Source organism: Pseudophryne corroboree, chromosome 6, assembly GCF_028390025.1.
Source record: "Pseudophryne corroboree isolate aPseCor3 chromosome 6, aPseCor3.hap2, whole genome shotgun sequence".
NCBI classification, from domain to species: Eukaryota; Metazoa; Chordata; class Amphibia; order Anura; family Myobatrachidae; genus Pseudophryne; species Pseudophryne corroboree.
In genome coordinates this window covers 92,984,642-92,999,630 of record NC_086449.1, presented here as the reverse complement: position 1 = coordinate 92,999,630, position 14,989 = coordinate 92,984,642, and the positions used below count along the sequence as shown (strand labels likewise).

General features: G+C 37.0%; 28 non-coding genes across 28 annotated transcripts; 14 read left to right on the top strand and 14 right to left on the bottom strand.

Annotated features, from left to right (window-relative positions):
* Positions 1–511: 511 nt before the first annotated feature.
* On the bottom strand, positions 512–583 carry TRNAE-UUC (transfer RNA glutamic acid (anticodon UUC)). Its single transcript has one exon. It is a non-coding gene; the product is annotated as a tRNA-Glu (tRNA).
* Positions 584–697: 114 nt separating this feature from the next.
* TRNAM-CAU (transfer RNA methionine (anticodon CAU)) lies at positions 698–770 on the top strand. Its single transcript has one exon. It is a non-coding gene; the product is annotated as a tRNA-Met (tRNA).
* Positions 771–1,547: 777 nt separating this feature from the next.
* TRNAE-UUC (transfer RNA glutamic acid (anticodon UUC)) lies at positions 1,548–1,619 on the bottom strand. The gene has a single exon. It is a non-coding gene; the product is annotated as a tRNA-Glu (tRNA).
* A 114-nt stretch (positions 1,620–1,733) lies between these two features.
* On the top strand, positions 1,734–1,806 carry TRNAM-CAU (transfer RNA methionine (anticodon CAU)). Its single transcript has one exon. It is a non-coding gene; the product is annotated as a tRNA-Met (tRNA).
* A 765-nt stretch (positions 1,807–2,571) lies between these two features.
* TRNAE-UUC (transfer RNA glutamic acid (anticodon UUC)) lies at positions 2,572–2,643 on the bottom strand. The gene has a single exon. It is a non-coding gene; the product is annotated as a tRNA-Glu (tRNA).
* A 114-nt stretch (positions 2,644–2,757) lies between these two features.
* TRNAM-CAU (transfer RNA methionine (anticodon CAU)) lies at positions 2,758–2,830 on the top strand. Its single transcript has one exon. It is a non-coding gene; the product is annotated as a tRNA-Met (tRNA).
* Positions 2,831–3,607: 777 nt separating this feature from the next.
* On the bottom strand, positions 3,608–3,679 carry TRNAE-UUC (transfer RNA glutamic acid (anticodon UUC)). The gene has a single exon. It is a non-coding gene; the product is annotated as a tRNA-Glu (tRNA).
* A 114-nt stretch (positions 3,680–3,793) lies between these two features.
* TRNAM-CAU (transfer RNA methionine (anticodon CAU)) lies at positions 3,794–3,866 on the top strand. The gene has a single exon. It is a non-coding gene; the product is annotated as a tRNA-Met (tRNA).
* Positions 3,867–4,643: 777 nt separating this feature from the next.
* On the bottom strand, positions 4,644–4,715 carry TRNAE-UUC (transfer RNA glutamic acid (anticodon UUC)). Its single transcript has one exon. It is a non-coding gene; the product is annotated as a tRNA-Glu (tRNA).
* Positions 4,716–4,829: 114 nt separating this feature from the next.
* TRNAM-CAU (transfer RNA methionine (anticodon CAU)) lies at positions 4,830–4,902 on the top strand. Its single transcript has one exon. It is a non-coding gene; the product is annotated as a tRNA-Met (tRNA).
* Positions 4,903–5,678: 776 nt separating this feature from the next.
* TRNAE-UUC (transfer RNA glutamic acid (anticodon UUC)) lies at positions 5,679–5,750 on the bottom strand. The gene has a single exon. It is a non-coding gene; the product is annotated as a tRNA-Glu (tRNA).
* A 114-nt stretch (positions 5,751–5,864) lies between these two features.
* TRNAM-CAU (transfer RNA methionine (anticodon CAU)) lies at positions 5,865–5,937 on the top strand. The gene has a single exon. It is a non-coding gene; the product is annotated as a tRNA-Met (tRNA).
* Positions 5,938–6,714: 777 nt separating this feature from the next.
* Positions 6,715–6,786, bottom strand: TRNAE-UUC (transfer RNA glutamic acid (anticodon UUC)). The gene has a single exon. It is a non-coding gene; the product is annotated as a tRNA-Glu (tRNA).
* A 114-nt stretch (positions 6,787–6,900) lies between these two features.
* Positions 6,901–6,973, top strand: TRNAM-CAU (transfer RNA methionine (anticodon CAU)). The gene has a single exon. It is a non-coding gene; the product is annotated as a tRNA-Met (tRNA).
* Positions 6,974–7,750: 777 nt separating this feature from the next.
* TRNAE-UUC (transfer RNA glutamic acid (anticodon UUC)) lies at positions 7,751–7,822 on the bottom strand. The gene has a single exon. It is a non-coding gene; the product is annotated as a tRNA-Glu (tRNA).
* Positions 7,823–7,936: 114 nt separating this feature from the next.
* On the top strand, positions 7,937–8,009 carry TRNAM-CAU (transfer RNA methionine (anticodon CAU)). The gene has a single exon. It is a non-coding gene; the product is annotated as a tRNA-Met (tRNA).
* A 777-nt stretch (positions 8,010–8,786) lies between these two features.
* TRNAE-UUC (transfer RNA glutamic acid (anticodon UUC)) lies at positions 8,787–8,858 on the bottom strand. The gene has a single exon. It is a non-coding gene; the product is annotated as a tRNA-Glu (tRNA).
* A 114-nt stretch (positions 8,859–8,972) lies between these two features.
* On the top strand, positions 8,973–9,045 carry TRNAM-CAU (transfer RNA methionine (anticodon CAU)). The gene has a single exon. It is a non-coding gene; the product is annotated as a tRNA-Met (tRNA).
* A 777-nt stretch (positions 9,046–9,822) lies between these two features.
* Positions 9,823–9,894, bottom strand: TRNAE-UUC (transfer RNA glutamic acid (anticodon UUC)). Its single transcript has one exon. It is a non-coding gene; the product is annotated as a tRNA-Glu (tRNA).
* A 114-nt stretch (positions 9,895–10,008) lies between these two features.
* TRNAM-CAU (transfer RNA methionine (anticodon CAU)) lies at positions 10,009–10,081 on the top strand. Its single transcript has one exon. It is a non-coding gene; the product is annotated as a tRNA-Met (tRNA).
* A 777-nt stretch (positions 10,082–10,858) lies between these two features.
* TRNAE-UUC (transfer RNA glutamic acid (anticodon UUC)) lies at positions 10,859–10,930 on the bottom strand. Its single transcript has one exon. It is a non-coding gene; the product is annotated as a tRNA-Glu (tRNA).
* Positions 10,931–11,044: 114 nt separating this feature from the next.
* TRNAM-CAU (transfer RNA methionine (anticodon CAU)) lies at positions 11,045–11,117 on the top strand. Its single transcript has one exon. It is a non-coding gene; the product is annotated as a tRNA-Met (tRNA).
* A 777-nt stretch (positions 11,118–11,894) lies between these two features.
* Positions 11,895–11,966, bottom strand: TRNAE-UUC (transfer RNA glutamic acid (anticodon UUC)). Its single transcript has one exon. It is a non-coding gene; the product is annotated as a tRNA-Glu (tRNA).
* A 114-nt stretch (positions 11,967–12,080) lies between these two features.
* Positions 12,081–12,153, top strand: TRNAM-CAU (transfer RNA methionine (anticodon CAU)). The gene has a single exon. It is a non-coding gene; the product is annotated as a tRNA-Met (tRNA).
* A 777-nt stretch (positions 12,154–12,930) lies between these two features.
* On the bottom strand, positions 12,931–13,002 carry TRNAE-UUC (transfer RNA glutamic acid (anticodon UUC)). Its single transcript has one exon. It is a non-coding gene; the product is annotated as a tRNA-Glu (tRNA).
* Positions 13,003–13,116: 114 nt separating this feature from the next.
* Positions 13,117–13,189, top strand: TRNAM-CAU (transfer RNA methionine (anticodon CAU)). The gene has a single exon. It is a non-coding gene; the product is annotated as a tRNA-Met (tRNA).
* A 777-nt stretch (positions 13,190–13,966) lies between these two features.
* TRNAE-UUC (transfer RNA glutamic acid (anticodon UUC)) lies at positions 13,967–14,038 on the bottom strand. Its single transcript has one exon. It is a non-coding gene; the product is annotated as a tRNA-Glu (tRNA).
* A 114-nt stretch (positions 14,039–14,152) lies between these two features.
* TRNAM-CAU (transfer RNA methionine (anticodon CAU)) lies at positions 14,153–14,225 on the top strand. The gene has a single exon. It is a non-coding gene; the product is annotated as a tRNA-Met (tRNA).
* The last annotated feature ends 764 nt before the right edge of the window (positions 14,226–14,989 follow it).

The following is a 14,989-nucleotide window of genomic DNA, read 5'->3' as shown; positions in this document are numbered from 1 at the left end:
TGACTGTAGTCCTCAGAACAGTGTATTGGAACTTGAGAGTTAAAACTCTGTTTCTTGTAAAGTTGCCAGAACACCTATCCGGATTGAAGGAATTTTCTCTTTATAACAGGATTTAACATCTGTAAATTTGTTTTAACGCCAAAGGATTTTAGACCATAACTAATGGAAAAGGTGTTTTCAGATCACTTGACACATTTGTAACATTTTTTTATTTTATTTTTCATACAGCTGGAATCAATGATGGAAAAGGGGAGCATAATGCATTGTTCTATTCTTTGTGATTTTTGTCCTCAGAGAGCCCATTTCTCACAGTTTCATAATACCTGGAAATTTTACCTGTGATAAGGCCAATGATAATGGCACAGCAGTTGCCCAAAACCTTGTCACAATTAGTAGCAGTGGATCACGTCTGCAATTGGAACCACATCAGACACAAGGAAACATCTGGCTACAACTATTAGTTTTTGTTCCTCTGCTTTTGAATCTGTTTAGAAACAACAATAAGATTCCATTCCCATACCGGGAGTCGAACCCGGGACGCCTGGGTGAAAACCAGGAATCCTTACCGCTAGACCATATGGGAAGCTGAAGTAAATCTCCTTCAAAGTTTCATACAAGGAAAACATTTTTACTGATATCGGAAATTTGTTAAACCAAAATGCCTCACCTTTTCTAATCCAAATCTAAGGCTACAGTTGCCTTGTTAGCGCAGTTGGTAGCGCGTCAGTCACATAATCTGAAGGTCGTGAGTTCAAGCCTCACACAGGGCATTTTTATTGATGTCTGTTTTGGGAGCATGGCATTACAATATGAGAGATGCAGTCCTGTTTCTAACAAACTAGACTGATTGCATCAAAATGTTACCTTTCAGAAAGAGTTGTGTCATCTGTTTATAATTGCAGATAAGCTTTAATAATTCACCTGACCTATAAAAGATTTCAGACCAGCAATAAAAGAAAAGATGTCAAATAACTCATCCAAGATGTACCCCATTTAGGGGAAAACAAGCATAAAGCATTTTTCATTCTATTTGTCATGACTGTAGTCCTCAGAACAGTGTATTGGAACTTGAGAGTTAAAACTCTGTTTCTTGTAAAGTTGCCAGAACACCTATCCGGATTGAAGGAATTTTCTCTTTATAACAGGATTTAACATCTGTAAATTTGTTTTAATGCCAAAGGATTTTAGACCATAACTAATGGAAAAGGTGTTTTCAGATCACTTGACACATTTGTAACATTTTTTTATTTTATTTTTCATGCAGCTGGAATCAATGATGGAAAAGGGGAGCATAATGCATTGTTCTATTCTTTGTGATTTTTGTCCTCAGAGAGCCCATTTCTCACAGTTTCATAATACCTAGAAATTTTACCTGTGATAAGGACAATGATAATGGCACAGCAGTTGCCCAAAACCTCATCACAATTAGTAGCAGTGGATCACGTCTGCAATTGGAACCACATCAGACACAAGGAAACATCAGGCTACAACAATTAGTTTTTGTTCCTCTGCTTTTGAATCTGTTTAGAAACAACAATAAGATTCCATTCCCATACCGGGAGTCGAACCCGGGCCGCCTGGGTGAAAACCAGGAATCCTTACCGCTAGACCATATGGGAAGCTGAAATAAATCTCCTTCAAAGTTTCATACAAGGAAAACATTTTTACTGATATAGGAAATTTGTTAATCCAAAATGCCTCACCTTTTCTAATCCAAAATTAAGCCTACAGTTGCCTTGTTAGCGCAGTTGGTAGCGCGTCAGTCTCATAATCTGAATGTCGTGAGTTCAAGCCTCACACAGGGCATTTTTATTGATGTCTATTTTGGGAGCATGGCATTGCAATATGAGAGATGCAGTCCTGTTTCTAACAAACTAGACTGATAGCTTCAAAATGTTACCTTTCAGAAAGAGTTGTGTCATCTGTTTATAATTGCAGATAAGCTTTAATAATTCACCTGACCTATAAAAGATTTCAGACCAGCAATAAAAGAAAAGATGTCAAATAACTCATCCAAGATGTACCCATTTAGGGGAAAAAAAGCATAAAGCATTTTTCATTCTATTTGTCATGACTGTTGTCCTCAGAACAGTGCATTGTAACTTGAGAGTTAAAACTCTGTTTCTTGTAAAGTTGCCAGAACACCTATCCGGATTGAAGGAATTTTCTCTTTATAACAGGAGTTAACATCTGTAAATTTGTTTTAACGCCAAAGGATTTTAGACCATAACTAATGGAAAAGGTGTTTTCAGATCACTTGACACATTTGTAACATTTTTTTATTTTATTTTTCATATAGCTGGAATCAATGATGGAAAAGGGGAGCATAATGCATTGTTCTATTCTTTGTGATTTTTGTCCTCAGAGAGCCCATTTCTCACAGTTTCATAATACCTGGAAATTTTACCTGTGATAAGGCCAATGATAATGGCACAGCAGTTGCCCAAAACCTTGTCACAATTAGTAGCAGTGGATCACGTCTGCAATTGGAACCACATCAGACACAAGGAAACATCTGGCTACAACTATTAGTTTTTGTTCCTCTGCTTTTGAATCAACAATAAGATTCCATTCCCATACCGGGAGTCGAACCCTGGCCGCCTGGGTGAAAACCAGGAATCCTTACCGCTAGACCATATGGAAAGCTGAAATAAATCTCCTTCAAAGTTTCATACAAGGAAAACATTTTTACTGATATCGGAAATTTGTTAAACCAAAATGCCTCACCTTTTCTAATCCAAATCTAAGGCTACAGTTGCCTTGTTAGCGCAGTTGGTAGCACGTCAGTCTCATAATCTGAAGGTCGTGAGTTCAAGCCTCACACAGGGCATTTTTATTGATGTCTATTTTGGGAGCATGGCATTGCAATATGAGAGATGCAGTCCTGTTTCTAACAAACTAGACTGATTGCATCAAAATGTTACCTTTCAGAAAGAGTTGTGTCATCTGTTTATAATTGCAGATAAGCTTTAATAATTCACCTGACCTATAAAAGATTTCAGACCAGCAATAAAAGAAAAGATGTCAAATAACTCATCCAAGATTTACCCCATTTAGGGGAAAACAAGCATAAAGCATTTTTCATTCTATTTGTCATGACTGTAGTCCTCAGAACAGTGTATTGGAACTTGAGAGTTAAAACTCTGTTTCTTGTAAAGTTGCCAGAACACCTATCCGGATTGAAGGAATTTTCTCTTTATAACAGGATTTAACATCTGTAAATTTGTTTTAACGCCAAAGGATTTTAGACCATAACTAATGGAAAAGGTGTTTTCAGATCACTTGACACATTTGTAACATTTTTTTATTTTATTTTTCATACAGCTGGAATCAATGATGGAAAAGGGGAGCATAATGCATTGTTCTATTCTTTGTGATTTTTGTCCTCAGAGAGCCCATTTCTCACAGTTTCATAATACCTGGAAATTTTACCTGTGATAAGGCCAATGATAATGGCACAGCAGTTGCCCAAAACCTTGTCACAATTAGTAGCAGTGGATCACGTCTGCAATTGGAACCACATCAGACACAAGGAAACATCTGGCTACAACTATTAGTTTTTGTTCCTCTGCTTTTGAATCTGTTTAGAAACAACAATAAGATTCCATTCCCATACCGGGAGTCGAACCCGGGACGCCTGGGTGAAAACCAGGAATCCTTACCGCTAGACCATATGGGAAGCTGAAGTAAATCTCCTTCAAAGTTTCATACAAGGAAAACATTTTTACTGATATCGGAAATTTGTTAAACCAAAATGCCTCACCTTTTCTAATCCAAACCTAAAGCTACAGTTGCCTTGTTAGCGCAGTTGGTAGCGCGTCAGTCACATAATCTGAAGGTCGTGAGTTCAAGCCTCACACAGGGCATTTTTATTGATGTCTGTTTTGGGAGCATGGCATTACAATATGAGAGATGCAGTCCTGTTTCTAACAAACTAGACTGATTGCATCAAAATGTTACCTTTCAGAAAGAGTTGTGTCATCTGTTTATAATTGCAGATAAGCTTTAATAATTCACCTGACCTATAAAAGATTTCAGACCAGCAATAAAAGAAAAGATGTCAAATAACTCATCCAAGATGTACCCCATTTAGGGGAAAACAAGCATAAAGCATTTTTCATTCTATTTGTCATGACTGTAGTCCTCAGAACAGTGTATTGGAACTTGAGAGTTAAAACTCTGTTTCTTGTAAAGTTGCCAGAACACCTATCCGGATTGAAGGAATTTTCTCTTTATAACAGGATTTAACATCTGTAAATTTGTTTTAACGCCAAAGGATTTTAGACCATAACTAATGGAAAAGGTGTTTTCAGATCACTTGACACATTTGTAACATTTTTTTATTTTATTTTTCATGCAGCTGGAATCAATGATGGAAAAGGGGAGCATAATGCATTGTTCTATTCTTTGTGATTTTTGTCCTCAGAGAGCCCATTTCTCACAGTTTCATAATACCTAGAAATTTTACCTGTGATAAGGACAATGATAATGGCACAGCAGTTGCCCAAAACCTCATCACAATTAGTAGCAGTGGATCACGTCTGCAATTGGAACCACATCAGACACAAGGAAACATCTGGCTACAACAATTAGTTTTTGTTCCTCTGCTTTTGAATCTGTTTAGAAACAACAATAAGATTCCATTCCCATACCGGGAGTCGAACCCGGGCCGCCTGGGTGAAAACCAGGAATCCTTACCGCTAGACCATATGGGAAGCTGAAATAAATCTCCTTCAAAGTTTCATACAAGGAAAACATTTTTACTGATATAGGAAATTTCTTAATCCAAAATGCCTCACCTTTTCTAATCCAAAAATAAGCCTACAGTTCCCTTGTTAGCGCAGTTGGTAGCGCGTCAGTCTCATAATCTGAAGGTCGTGAGTTCAAGCCTCACACAGGGCATTTTTATTGATGTCTATTTTGGGAGCATGGCATTGCAATATGAGAGATGCAGTCCTGTTTCTAACAAACTAGACTGATAGCATCAAAATGTTACCTTTCAGAAAGAGTTGTGTCATCTGTTTATAATTGCAGATAAGCTTTAATAATTCACCTGACCTATAAAAGATTTCAGACCAGCAATAAAAGAAAAGATGTCAAATAACTCATCCAAGATGTACCCATTTAGGGGAAAAAAAGCATAAAGCATTTTTCATTCTATTTGTCATGACTGTTGTCCTCAGAACAGTGCATTGTAACTTGAGAGTTAAAACTCTGTTTCTTGTAAAGTTGCCAGAACACCTATCCGGATTGAAGGAATTTTCTCTTTATAACAGGAGTTAACATCTGTAAATTTGTTTTAACGCCAAAGGATTTTAGACCATAACTAATGGAAAAGGTGTTTTCAGATCACTTGACACGTTTGTAACATTTTTTTATTTTATTTTTCATACAGCTGGAATCAATGATGGAAAAGGGGAGCATAATGCATTGTTCTATTCTTTGTGATTTTTGTCCTCAGAGAGCCCATTTCTCACAGTTTCATAATACCTGGAAATTTTACCTGTGATAAGGCCAATGATAATGGCACAGCAGTTGCCCAAAACCTTGTCACAATTAGTAGCAGTGGATCACGTCTGCAATTGGAACCACATCAGACACAAGGAAACATCTGGCTACAACTATTAGTTTTTGTTCCTCTGCTTTTGAATCTGTTTAGAAACAACAATAAGATTCCATTCTCATACCAGGAGTCGAACCCGGGCCGCCTGGGTGAAAACCAGGAATCCTTACCGCTAGACCATATGGGAAGCTGAAATAAATCTCCTTCAAAGTTTCATACAAGGAAAACATTTTTACTGATATAGGAAATTTCTTAATCCAAAATGCCTCACCTTTTCTAATCCAAAAATAAGCCTACAGTTGCCTTGTTAGCGCAGTTGGTAGCGCGTCAGTCTCATAATCTGAAGGTCGTGAGTTCAAGCCTCACACAGGGCATTTTTATTGATGTCTGTTTTGGGAGCATGGCATTGCAATATGAGAGATGCAGTCCTGTTTCTAACAAACTAGACTGATTGCATCAAAATGTTACCTTTCAGAAAGAGTTGTGTCATCTGTTTATAATTGCAGATAAGCTTTAATAATTCACCTGACCTATAAAAGATTTCAGACCAGCAATAAAAGAAAAGATGTCAAATAACTCATCCAAGATTTACCCCATTTAGGGGAAAACAAGCATAAAGCATTTTTCATTCTATTTGTCATGACTGTAGTCCTCAGAACAGTGTATTGGAACTTGAGAGTTAAAACTCTGTTTCTTGTAAAGTTGCCAGAACACCTATCCGGATTGAAGGAATTTTCTCTTTATAACAGGATTTAACATCTGTAAATTTGTTTTAACGCCAAAGGATTTTAGACCATAACTAATGGAAAAGGTGTTTTCAGATCACTTGACACATTTGTAACATTTTTTTATTTTATTTTTCATACAGCTGGAATTAATGATGGAAAAGGGGAGCATAATGCATTGTTCTATTCTTTGTGATTTTTGTCCTCAGAGAGCCCATTTCTCACAGTTTCATAATACCTGGAAATTTTACCTGTGATAAGGACAATGATAATGGCACAGCAGTTGCCCAAAACCTTGTCACAATTAGTAGCAGTGGATCACGTCTGCAATTGGAACCACATCAGACACAAGGAAACATCTGGCTACAACTATTAGTTTTTGTTCCTCTGCTTTTGAATCTGTTTAGAAACAACAATAAGATTCCATTCCCATACCGGGAGTCGAACCCGGGACGCCTGGGTGAAAACCAGGAATCCTTACCGCTAGACCATATGGTAAGCTGAAGTAAATCTCCTTCAAAGTTTCATACAAGGAAAACATTTTTACTGATATCGGAAATTTGTTAAACCAAAATGCCTCACCTTTTCTAATCCAAATCTAAAGCTACAGTTGCCTTGTTAGCGCAGTTGGTAGCGCGTCAGTCACATAATCTGAAGGTCGTGAGTTCAAGCCTCACACAGGGCATTTTTATTGATGTCTGTTTTGGGAGCATGGCATTACAATATGAGAGATGCAGTCCTGTTTCTAACAAACTAGACTGATTGCATCAAAATGTTACCTTTCAGAAAGAGTTGTGTCATCTGTTTATAATTGCAGATAAGCTTTAATAATTCACCTGACCTATAAAAGATTTCAGACCAGCAATAAAAGAAAAGATGTCAAATAACTCATCCAAGATGTACCCCATTTAGGGGAAAACAAGCATAAAGCATTTTTCATTCTATTTGTCATGACTGTAGTCCTCAGAACAGTGTATTGGTACTTGAGAGTTAAAACTCTGTTTCTTGTAAAGTTGCCAGAACACCTATCCGGATTGAAGGAATTTTCTCTTTATAACAGGACTTAACATCTGTAAATTTGTTTTAACGCCAAAGGATTTTAGACCATAACTAATGGAAAAGGTGTTTTCAGATCACTTGACACATTTGTAACATTTTTTTATTTTATTTTTCATGCAGCTGGAATCAATGATGGAAAAGGGGAGCATAATGCATTGTTCTATTCTTTGTGATTTTTGTCCTCAGAGAGCCCATTTCTCACAGTTTCATAATACCTAGAAATTTTACCTGTGATAAGGACAATGATAATGGCACAGCAGTTGCCCAAAACCTCATCACAATTAGTAGCAGTGGATCACGTCTGCAATTGGAACCACATCAGACACAAGGAAACATCTGGCTACAACAATTAGTTTTTGTTCCTCTGCTTTTGAATCTGTTTAGAAACAACAATAAGATTCCATTCGCATACCGGGAGTCGAACCCGGGCCGCCTGGTTGAAAACCAGGAATCCTTACCGCTAGACCATATGGGAAGCTGAAGTAAATCTCCTTCAAAGTTTCATACAAGGAAAACATTTTTACTGATATAGGAAATTTGTTAATCCAAAATGCCTCACCTTTTCTAATCCAAAAATAAGCCTACAGTTGCCTTGTTAGCGCAGTTGGTAGCGCGTCAGTCTCATAATCTGAAAGTCGTGAGTTCAAGCCTCACACAGGGCATTTTTAGTGATGTCTATTTTGGGAGCATGGCATTGCAATATGAGAGATGCAGTCCTGTTTCTAACAAACTAGACTGATTGCATCAAAATGTTACCTTTCAGAAAGAGTTGTGTCATCTGTTTATAATTGCAGATAAGCTTTAATAATTCACCTGACCTATAAAAGATTTCAGACCAGCAATAAAAGAAAAGATGTCAAATAACTCATCCAAGATGTACCCCATTTAGGGGAAAACAAGCATAAAGCATTTTTCATTCTATTTGTCATGACTGTAGTCCTCAGAACAGTGTATTGGAACTTGAGAGTTAAAACTCTGTTTCTTGTAAAGTTGCCAGAACACATATCCGGATTGAAGGAATTTTCTCTTTATAACAGGACTTAACATCTGTAAATTTGTTTTAACGCCAAAGGATTTTAGACCATAACTAATGGAAAAGGTGTTTTCAGATCACTTGACACATTTGTAACATTTTTTTATTTTATTTTTCATGCAGCTGGAATCAATGATGGAAAAGGGGAGCATAATGCATTGTTCTATTCTTTGTGATTTTTGTCCTCAGAGAGCCCATTTCTCACAGTTTCATAATACCTAGAAATTTTACCTGTGATAAGGACAATGATAATGGCACAGCAGTTGCCCAAAACCTTGTCACAATTAGTAGCAGTGGATCACGTCTGCAATTGGAACCACATCAGACACAAGGAAACATCTGGCTACAACTATTAGTTTTTGTTCCTCTGCTTTTGAATCTGTTTAGAAACAACAATAAGATTCCATTCCCATACCAGGAGTTGAACCCGGGCCGCCTGGGTGAAAACCAGGAATCCTTACCGCTAGACCATATGGGAAGCTGAAATAAATCTCCTTCAAAGTTTCATACAAGGAAAACATTTTTACTGATATAGGAAATTTCTTAATCCAAAATGCCTCACCTTTTCTAATCCAAAAATAAGCCTACAGTTGCCTTGTTAGCGCAGTTGGTAGCGCGTCAGTCTCATAATCTGAAGGTCGTGAGTTCAAGCCTCACACAGGGCATTTTTATTGATGTCTATTTTGGGAGCATGGCATTGCAATATGAGAGATGCAGTCCTGTTTCTAACAAACTAGACTGATAGCATCAAAATGTTACCTTTCAGAAAGAGTTGTGTCATCTGTTTATAATTGCAGATAAGCTTTAATAATTCACCTGACCTATAAAAGATTTCAGACCAGCAATAAAAGAAAAGATGTCAAATAACTCATCCAATATGTACCCCATTTAGGGGAAAACAAGCATAAAGCATTTTTCATTCTATTTGTCATGACTGTAGTCCTCAGAACAGTGTATTGGAACTTGAGAGTTAAAACTCTGTTTCTTGTAAAGTTGCCAGAACACATATCCGGATTGAAGGAATTTTCTCTTTATAACAGGACTTAACATCTGTAAATTTGTTTTAACGCCAAAGGATTTTAGACCATAACTAATGGAAAAGGTGTTTTCAGATCACTTGACACATTTGTAACATTTTTTTATTTTATTTTTCATGCAGCTGGAATCAATGATGGAAAAGGGGAGCATAATGCATTGTTATATTCTTTGTGATTTTTGTCCTCAGAGAGCCCATTTCTCACAGTTTCATAATACCTAGAAATTTTACCTGTGATAAGGACAATGATAATGGCACAGCAGTTGCCCAAAACCTTGTCACAATTAGTAGCAGTGGATCACGTCTGCAATTGGAACCACATCAGACACAAGGAAACATCTGGCTACAACTATTAGTTTTTGTTCCTCTGCTTTTGAATCTGTTTAGAAACAACAATAAGATTCCATTCCCATACCAGGAGTCGAACCCGGGCCGCCTGGGTGAAAACCAGGAATCCTTACCGCTAGACCATATGGGAAGCTGAAATAAATCTCCTTCAAAGTTTCATACAAGGAAAACATTTTTACTGATATAGGAAATTTCTTAATCCAAAATGCCTCACCTTTTCTAATCCAAAAATAAGCCTACAGTTGCCTTGTTAGCGCAGTTGGTAGCGCGTCAGTCTCATAATCTGAAGGTCGTGAGTTCAAGCCTCACACAGGGCATTTTTATTGATGTCTGTTTTGGGAGCATGGCATTGCAATATGAGAGATGCAGTCCTGTTTCTAACAAACTAGACTGATTTCATCAAAATGTTACCTTTCAGAAAGAGTTGTGTCATCTGTTTATAATTGCAGATAAGTTTTAATAATTCACCTGACCTATAAAAGATTTCAGACCAGCAATAAAAGAAAAGATGTCAAATAACTCATCCAAGATTTACCCCATTTAGGGGAAAACAAGCATAAAGCATTTTTCATTCTATTTGTCATGACTGTAGTCCTCAGAACAGTGTATTGGAACTTGAGAGTTAAAACTCTGTTTCTTGTAAAGTTGCCAGAACACCTATCCGGATTGAAGGAATTTTCTCTTTATAACAGGATTTAACATCTGTAAATTTGTTTTAACGCCAAAGGATTTTAGACCATAACTAATGGAAAAGGTGTTTTCAGATCACTTGACACATTTGTAACATTTTTTTATTTTATTTTTCATACAGCTGGAATTAATGATGGAAAAGGGGAGCATAATGCATTGTTCTATTCTTTGTGATTTTTGTCCTCAGAGAGCCCATTTCTCACAGTTTCATAATACCTGGAAATTTTACCTGTGATAAGGACAATGATAATGGCACAGCAGTTGCCCAAAACCTTGTCACAATTAGTAGCAGTGGATCACGTCTGCAATTGGAACCACATCAGACACAAGGAAACATCTGGCTACAACTATTAGTTTTTGTTCCTCTGCTTTTGAATCTGTTTAGAAACAACAATAAGATTCCATTCCCATACCAGGAGTTGAACCCGGGCCGCCTGGGTGAAAACCAGGAATCCTTACCGCTAGACCATATGGGAAGCTGAAATAAATCTCCTTCAAAGTTTCATACAAGGAAAACATTTTTACTGATATAGGAAATTTCTTAATCCAAAATGCCTCACCTTTTCTAATCCAAAAATAAGCCTACAGTTGCCTTGTTAGCGCAGTTGGTAGCGCGTCAGTCTCATAATCTGAAGGTCGTGAGTTCAAGCCTCACACAGGGCATTTTTATTGATGTCTATTTTGGGAGCATGGCATTGCAATATGAGAGATGCAGTCCTGTTTCTAACAAACTAGACTGATAGCATCAAAATGTTACCTTTCAGAAAGAGTTGTGTCATCTGTTTATAATTGCAGATAAGCTTTAATAATTCACCTGACCTATAAAAGATTTCAGACCAGCAATAAAAGAAAAGATGTCAAATAACTCATCCAATATGTACCCCATTTAGGGGAAAACAAGCATAAAGCATTTTTCATTCTATTTGTCATGACTGTAGTCCTCAGAACAGTGTATTGGAACTTGAGAGTTAAAACTCTGTTTCTTGTAAAGTTGCCAGAACACATATCCGGATTGAAGGAATTTTCTCTTTATAACAGGACTTAACATCTGTAAATTTGTTTTAACGCCAAAGGATTTTAGACCATAACTAATGGAAAAGGTGTTTTCAGATCACTTGACACATTTGTAACATTTTTTTATTTTATTTTTCATGCAGCTGGAATCAATGATGGAAAAGGGGAGCATAATGCATTGTTATATTCTTTGTGATTTTTGTCCTCAGAGAGCCCATTTCTCACAGTTTCATAATACCTGGAAATTTTACCTGTGATAAGGACAATGATAATGGCACAGCAGTTGCCCAAAACCTTGTCACAATTAGTAGCAGTGGATCACGTCTGCAATTGGAACCACATCAGACACAAGGAAACATCTGGCTACAACTATTAGTTTTTGTTCCTCTGCTTTTGAATCTGTTTAGAAACAACAATAAGATTCCATTCCCATACCAGGAGTCGAACCCGGGCCGCCTGGGTGAAAACCAGGAATCCTTACCGCTAGACCATATGGGAAGCTGAAATAAATCTCCTTCAAAGTTTCATACAAGGAAAACATTTTTACTGATATAGGAAATTTCTTAATCCAAAATGCCTCACCTTTTCTAATCCAAAAATAAGCCTACAGTTGCCTTGTTAGCGCAGTTGGTAGCGCGTCAGTCTCATAATCTGAAGGTCGTGAGTTCAAGCCTCACACAGGGCATTTTTATTGATGTCTGTTTTGGGAGCATGGCATTGCAATATGAGAGATGCAGTCCTGTTTCTAACAAACTAGACTGATTGCATCAAAATGTTACCTTTCAGAAAGAGTTGTGTCATCTGTTTATAATTGCAGATAAGTTTTAATAATTCACCTGACCTATAAAAGATTTCAGACCAGCAATAAAAGAAAAGATGTCAAATAACTCATCCAAGATTTACCCCATTTAGGGGAAAACAAGCATAAAGCATTTTTCATTCTATTTGTCATGACTGTAGTCCTCAGAACAGTGTATTGGAACTTGAGAGTTAAAACTCTGTTTCTTGTAAAGTTGCCAGAACACCTATCCGGATTGAAGGAATTTTCTCTTTATAACAGGATTTAACATCTGTAAATTTGTTTTAACGCCAAAGGATTTTAGACCATAACTAATGGAAAAGGTGTTTTCAGATCACTTGACACATTTGTAACATTTTTTTATTTTATTTTTCATACAGCTGGAATTAATGATGGAAAAGGGGAGCATAATGCATTGTTCTATTCTTTGTGATTTTTGTCCTCAGAGAGCCCATTTCTCACAGTTTCATAATACCTGGAAATTTTACCTGTGATAAGGACAATGATAATGGCACAGCAGTTGCCCAAAACCTTGTCACAATTAGTAGCAGTGGATCACGTCTGCAATTGGAACCACATCAGACACAAGGAAACATCTGGCTACAACTATTAGTTTTTGTTCCTCTGCTTTTGAATCTGTTTAGAAACAACAATAAGATTCCATTCCCATACCGGGAGTCGAACCCGGGACGCCTGGGTGAAAACCAGGAATCCTTACCGCTAGACCATATGGGAAGCTGAAGTAAATCTCCTTCAAAGTTTCATACAAGGAAAACATTTTTACTGATATCGGAAATTTGTTAAACCAAAATGCCTCACCTTTTCTAATCCAAATCTAAGGCTACAGTTGCCTTGTTAGCGCAGTTGGTAGCGCGTCAGTCACATAATCTGAAGGTCGTGAGTTCAAGCCTCACACAGGGCATTTTTATTGATGTCTGTTTTGGGAGCATGGCATTACAATATGAGAGATGCAGTCCTGTTTCTAACAAACTAGACTGATTGCATCAAAATGTTACCTTTCAGAAAGAGTTGTGTCATCTGTTTATAATTGCAGATAAGCTTTAATAATTCACCTGACCTATAAAAGATTTCAGACCAGCAATAAAAGAAAAGATGTCAAATAACTCATCCAAGATGTACCCTATTTAGGGGAAAACAAGCATAAAGCATTTTTCATTCTATTTGTCATGACTGTAGTCCTCAGAACAGTGTATTGGTACTTGAGAGTTAAAACTCTGTTTCTTGTAAAGTTGCCAGAACACCTATCCGGATTGAAGGAATTTTCTCTTTATAACAGGACTTAACATCTGTAAATTTGTTTTAACGCCAAAGGATTTTAGACCATAACTAATGGAAAAGGTGTTTTCAGATCACTTGACACATTTGTAACATTTTTTTATTTTATTTTTCATGCAGCTGGAATCAATGATGGAAAAGGGGAGCATAATGCATTGTTCTATTCTTTGTGATTTTTGTCCTCAGAGAGCCCATTTCTCACAGTTTCATAATACCTAGAAATTTTACCTGTGATAAGGACAATGATAATGGCACAGCAGTTGCCCAAAACCTCATCACAATTAGTAGCAGTGGATCACGTCTGCAATTGGAACCACATCAGACACAAGGAAACATCTGGCTACAACAATTAGTTTTTGTTCCTCTGCTTTTGAATCTGTTTAGAAACAACAATAAGATTCCATTCCCATACCGGGAGTCGAACCCGGGACGCCTGGGTGAAAACCAGGAATCCTTACCGATAGACCATATGGGAAGCTGAAGTAAATCTCCTTCAAAGTTTCATACAAGGAAAACATTTTTACTGATATCGGAAATTTGTTAAACCAAAATGCCTCACCTTTTCTAATCCAAAAACAAGCCTACAGTTGCCTTGTTAGCGCAGTTGGTAGTGCGTCAGTCTCATAATCTGAAGGTCGTGAGTTCAAGCCTCACACAGGGCATTTTTATTGATGTCTATTTTGGGAGCATGGCATTGCAATATGAGAGATGCAGTCCTGTTTCTAACAAACTAGACTGATTGCATCAAAATGTTACCTTTCAGAAAGAGTTGTGTCATCTGTTTATAATTGCAGATAAGCTTTAATAATTCACCTGACCTATAAAAGATTTCAGACCAGCAATAAAAGAAAAGATGTCAAATAACTCATCCAAGATTTACCCCATTTAGGGGAAAACAAGCATAAAGCATTTTTCATTCTATTTGTCATGACTGTAGTCCTCAGAACAGTGTATTGGAACTTGAGAGTTAAAACTCTGTTTCTTGTAAAGTTGCCAGAACATCTATCCGGATTGAAGGAATTTTCTCTTTATAACAGGATTTAACATCTGTAAATTTGTTTTAACGCCAAAGGATTTTAGACCATAACTAATGGAAAAGGTGTTTTCAGATCACTTGACACATTTGTAACATTTTTTTATTTTATTTTTCATGCAGCTGGAATCAATGATGGAAAAGGGGAGCATAATGCATTGTTCTATTCTTTGTGATTTTTGTCCTCAGAGAGCCCATTTCTCACAGTTTCATAATACCTAGAAATTTTACCTGTGATAAGGACAATGATAATGGCACAGCAGTTGCCCAAAACCTCATCACAATTAGTAGCAGTGGATCACGTCTGCAATTGGAACCACATCAGACACAAGGAAACATCAGGCTACAACTATTAGTTTTTGTTCCTCTGCTTTTGAATCTGTTTAGAAACAA